General features: G+C 35.6%; 1 long non-coding RNA gene across 1 annotated transcript; it reads right to left on the bottom strand.

Moving 5' to 3' along the window:
* Window positions 1–3,968: 3,968 nt before the first annotated feature.
* Window positions 3,969–4,908, bottom strand: LOC136207095 (uncharacterized). The gene is made up of 2 exons (XR_010676571.1): window positions 4,281–4,908; window positions 3,969–4,191 (listed from the first exon to the last, which is right to left on the bottom strand). It is a non-coding gene; the product is annotated as an uncharacterized lncRNA (long non-coding RNA).
* Window positions 4,909–5,502: the final 594 nt, after the last annotated feature.

Genomic DNA, 5,502 nt, shown 5'->3' with positions numbered 1-5,502 from the left:
TTACATAGTTGATCTTTTTCAAACTTTAATTTGGGTAATCCCTCAACTAATTGCTTTCTAGCTAATTTGGCAAGAAGGTCCATGCTGACATGCCCAAGTCTTCTATGCCATAGCCAGGAGTTGTCCTTTTTAGACACCAAGCATATGTTTTTAGAAAACTGTTTTTCTAAGTTTAACATGTATACATTTTCTACACGAGGGGCAGTTAAAATCAATTCATTTGTATTTCCCTCGAGTATTTGACACTTAGTATCATCAAATACAACCTTTCTGCCGCTCTTGCAAAGCTGAGCTACACTCAGCAGATTGTATTTGAGACCTTTAACTAAGGAGACAGACTCAATGGTTGGGTTACCTCCGATAGTACCTAAGCCGACTATCTTACCCTTCTTGTTGTCTCCAAAGCTTACACTACCACCTCGTTTAAGCTCTAGTGTGATGAACTGAGTTTCATCACCTGTCATATGCCTTGAGCATGCGCTGTCTATATACCATAGTTTTGACTTCTCCACGCATGTCAAGCTGACCTGCAGTTTAAACTATTCATTTTTAGGTACCCAATTCCTTTTGGGTCCTTTCTTGTTAGTATAAACAGGTGCACAATCATATTTTAACTTGTGACGGCATACTTTTATGGTGTGACCTAGCTTACCACAGAAATCACAAAAAGATACCCTTTGTGGGTTGAACTGAGTATGGTCAGCATTATTGTGTTGGGCATGCCAACATACTTTTGTGGAATGCGCTTTTCTTCCGCAGAAGTCACATTGGACAATCCGCTTGTTATGCCAACACACATCCTTTGTGTGCCCCCTTTTTCCACAACACTCACATTGAGTGAATTGCTTATGCTGACTAGTATTTGCGTACTCAGTATGGGGTTTATTTCTATTTGAGCCCTTCCCTTGACTCTGTAACGTTGTGATATCCTTTCTAAGTTTCTTTGACTCAGATTGAATCTCCGTGACAAACTTATGTAAGATTTGCATGTTGGTATGCAAGTCAGAGTTGTCCTGGAGAAGATATCGGAGGTCACTCAGCTTAACCTCTTCAATCTCATCACAGCGCCTGCTGAGTGATTTAATCTTTTTGTTACACTTCTTAGTTAGTGTATATAAGTCGCTCAGGGCATTTACCATTTCGTTTCTAAGCAAAAGTAAGGATGTTACCTCATTGTTGTGATCCTCCTGGTCAGTTTCATCAGAAAGGTCAGCTTGCTCAGATTGGGATTGGTCAGCTCCATCATCTGCCATGAAACATATATTGGCTGTTTCATTTTGCTCAGCGTCAGATGATATTGACTCATCACTGTCACTCCATGTGGCTACCATAGCCTTTTTGCTTCCCGTCTTTTCTTTCTTGAGGTTGGGACAACTTGATTTGATGTGCCCAGTTTCATGACACTCAAAACATGTGACAGACTTCGAGCTGTCCTTTTTGTACTTATCACTTAACTCAGCTTTGTATTTGTCCTTTCTTCTAAATGACCTTTTGCCGTTTCTATCATTTCTCCTAAACAGCTTCTTCATCTTTCTGGTGAACATGGCCAGTTCCTCATCATCAGTTGACTCCGCTTCAGTTGAGTCAGCTTTCATGACAAGTGATTTTTGTTTCTTATCTTCTGATTTTTTTTTCTCTTTGGCTTCAAAGTTTTTCATAGAGATTTCATGGGTCAGTAGGGATCCGATCAGCTCATCATATTTATAGGTAGTCAAGTCTTGGGCTTCTTCTACAGCTGTTTTCTTTGCTTACCAGCTCTTGGGCAGACTTCTCAGAATTTTCTTCACCTGTTCTTCTTCAGTGAAGTTCTTTCCAAGCCTTTTTAGCTCATTTATAATGTTTGTGAATCTTGCATTCATTTCTGAGATGTCTTCATTTTCATTCATCTCAAACAGCTCGTAGAGTCTCATATGTTGATTGACTTTAGACTCCTTAACTTTGCTTGTGCCTTCATAGGTTACTTCAAGCTTCTTCCAAATCTCATGTGCTGACTCACAACCTGAAATCTTATTGTATTCTGCAGCATCTAACGCACAGTGAAGCATATTTATAGCCGAAGCATTATTTTGTAATTTTCTGAGGTCATCCTCTGTCCATTCAGCCTCACTTTTAACAATTTTCTCATTGTTAACAGTTTTGTATGGCACATGTGGACCTTGAACAATTGCAAGCCATGCACTCATGTTTGTGGCTTGTATAAAGTTCTTCATCCTATTCTTCCAGAATGTATAATTTGACCCAAAGAATAGGGGAGGTCTGGTGATTGATAATCCCTCTGGGAGTATCTGTGTTGTTTGGTTTCCTGAAAGAAACCGAGTGCTATTTGTAGATACCCATTTTTGTCCGGACCAATTTTTAACTTTTTAATAAATTTCACTTAAAATTTGAGCAATTTGTAAATTATTAAAAATATTCGATATTATCTCGGAAATAATTTATTAGAGAAAAATTGTGCTATTAAAACTAATTTGTCATATTTTGGTATAAATCGGTAAAAATACCGAAATATATTCACAATGTGACTTAATAGAATTAAAGTATAATTTTAACCTAGTATGAATTTTATTCGAGACATGTTCCTCGTATTTTGAATAAAATTGAATTTGCTTGAATTTGAGGTATGGTTTATTAATTAAAGTTCAAGTATCAACCAATCAGATTAATATTTCAATGCTTATTTATTTGTCGAAAATTATATTTAGAAGCACCTATAGTCTGAATTGTGAATTATGATGTAATATCGTATATTAAAGTTAATATTGACTTTGACTACGATTTATATTATAATTAAACGTTTAGAATATAGTTGATTTCTAAATAATAAATTGTGTCAAACTAACACCAAATGAACGCTTAAAAATGATACTTTGTTAACAAATAAATATTATATTATTATTATTATTATAAATATTTATTTAGTTATTTCTATTTTTCAGTAATTTTGGTGGATCCGAAAACCGGCTCGTCAATGTCAAATATATGCTTTAAAGTTAAAGATAATTCAACGGTACTTTAAGAGGTGACCGAACCATATTCAAGTGACCAAATGATCCCTCATTTCAGTGCAAGTCCAACAAATCCGAGGTTCGGGATATTACTTATACAAGTCCAACAAATTTCAAAGCATGGGTTATTGTTCAAGTCAACAAATTCCAAAGCTCGGGTTTTATCCATACAAGTTCAACGAGATCTGTTCAGGTAAGAAATAATTCAAAAGTCAATCCAGATCCACATCAAATTCCGGACAGAACCATTTTAGTCCGGGCAAAAAATCCACATCCAGCACCAAAGCTCAAGTCAAGTCCAATTCAAAATTCAAGATACAGCCCAACTAAGGCCCATTCACATCAGCAGGCCCACAACCAGTGTAACAAAAACCGAAATCCAACTCCAGAATTTCCAAAGGGCAGCAAAGTCATTACAGAACTACCACAAATATCCAAGGGCAGCAAAGTCATTTTGACCAAATCTTAGTCATTAAGTCTTCATTTTCCTATAAATAGAGGGTCCCCTCCCCATTGTAAAGGGCCCCCAATTTTAGACAGAAAGAAGCATCAGAGGGGGCCAGTTTTTTCGAGTTCTGTATTTCTAAAACATCAATATGAAAGAACTCCACTTCATCTTCAATTTCGGTTCCATTTTTGTTCTCCTTATTTATTTTTAGTTCATAAAACAGAGATTAAAGCATGGATAAAGATCAACACTGTTGATCCCAAACTTCATGAGTTTGGCCTGTATGTTTTAAGATGATCTGAGTTCATCAGTTTATTTATATTCAGTCATTTATATACTACTCCTTTACTTATTGTTTAAATACACTCTTTAGTATCTGCAGTTACAGTTTAAGAAAACCCTTTACTTTGGACTCTTTGAGACTATGCTTTACTGTAAAAGAAAAAATGAGTTCAAAATCAAAACATTTACACCTCTAAAACCTATTTTCCTTAAAATAACAAGTTAATGGATCATCTTTCACTTCCTAAAAAATCATTTTCCGTTTCCAAAAGGATAATATGTTCATAATCACTCAAATTTTATTGTGTTAAAACAAAGAAACCAAAAAGAAAACAATAGTGGATGAACACAGGAATATAAATCTAAACTAAAGATAAAGGAAACAAGAGCATGTCTCCTTCTACATGATTGTTACCCTTGTGTTGGTAATCTTCTTGATTTTAATCCTTTCATTTCCTGTAAATGACAAGTAGAGTAAATAAGTTTCAAGAGAAAATAAAATAGATTAAAATGATAAGTTGGGTTTAAGGCTCTTAGATTTTTACCTCATTGATAGAAAAACAGCCCTAAACCACTGTGAACCGCCGGAAGACTGCCACCATCAGTCACCACGAGGTGGTCGTCGGAGGTCATCTTGGCCGCCGGACTCAGTCACCACCGTCATCGTAAAGCGTCTCCTCCATCTTTCTCCATACTCCGGTCACCAGGGATCACAAGGATCTAAAAGAATAAAATGCTAACGTTAGATCTGGGCCGCAAATACGGGGATCTAAGCAAAAGAGGAGAATCGGAGAGAAGATACTAAGAAAACGAAGTGAACAGTCACCGAGGAGTCTCCGCCGTTCGCCAATCCTCCACGGTTGAGGCAACTGTCGCCATTGATCGAAGAAGCCCAACACCGGAGAGGAGAAGGGAAGCGCCACCGTCGTTGAGGCGTCGGCAGCCATGGGAGAAAATGGAAGCGGTTATGGAAGGTGAGGCTTCGGTTTGTATTTGAGAGAGAAAGAGAGTATGAAAGCCATGGATGGAGCTTGAGATTTCCAGGGAAGGGCAGAGAAAGAAGAAGGAGATGGTGGCTGGAGATGAGAAAATAGGGTTCTCTAACCTTAAGGATGAATATATATATGGGTATTTTACTTTTCTGACCCTCCATAATCCTGTCTATTTTGATTCGGTCCCTGCTAATACATATTTGTCTCAATTGAATCCTTCCAGGTTTACAACCCAATTCGGCCCAACATAGTTAACTGAACCCATTTGATTGTTTTTTAGTGCATTCTAATTCCTTTAATTATCCATCAATTTTAACTTCACTTATATTATACTATTAATTTAGGTAGTTCAAATTAATTCGTAAATGCAATTAGAGTTTGCTATCTAATCTAGTTTTACTTTTATTTAAGGTAAAATTGTCCATATATGTGTAAAGATTATTATTAATTTGTTTATATTTTATATATATTTATTGCATTACTAAAATTGAATTTCAATAACATATTTGAAATGTCCTTTATTAAAATTCTTATTCTATTTATCGTATATGTGATATACGCGAAATTAACCTTAATTCGACAAATATAATTATGTGTATGTTATATACGTAGTTCTAAATTAAAATAAATAATTCGAGATGTTATCTCGAATCAATAAAATTTACCAAACTAATCCGAATCGATATGAACATGTCATTCGAATTTAATAATACATTTAAAATATTTCTTATTAAAATTCATATTTTACTTATGGTATATGTGATGTACTATAGTA

This window comes from Euphorbia lathyris, chromosome 9 (genome assembly GCF_963576675.1).
Source record: "Euphorbia lathyris chromosome 9, ddEupLath1.1, whole genome shotgun sequence".
Lineage (NCBI taxonomy): Eukaryota > Viridiplantae > Streptophyta > Magnoliopsida > Malpighiales > Euphorbiaceae > Euphorbia > Euphorbia lathyris.
The sequence above is the reverse complement of the archived record's forward strand: the minus strand, read 5'-3'. Positions and strand labels throughout refer to the sequence as shown.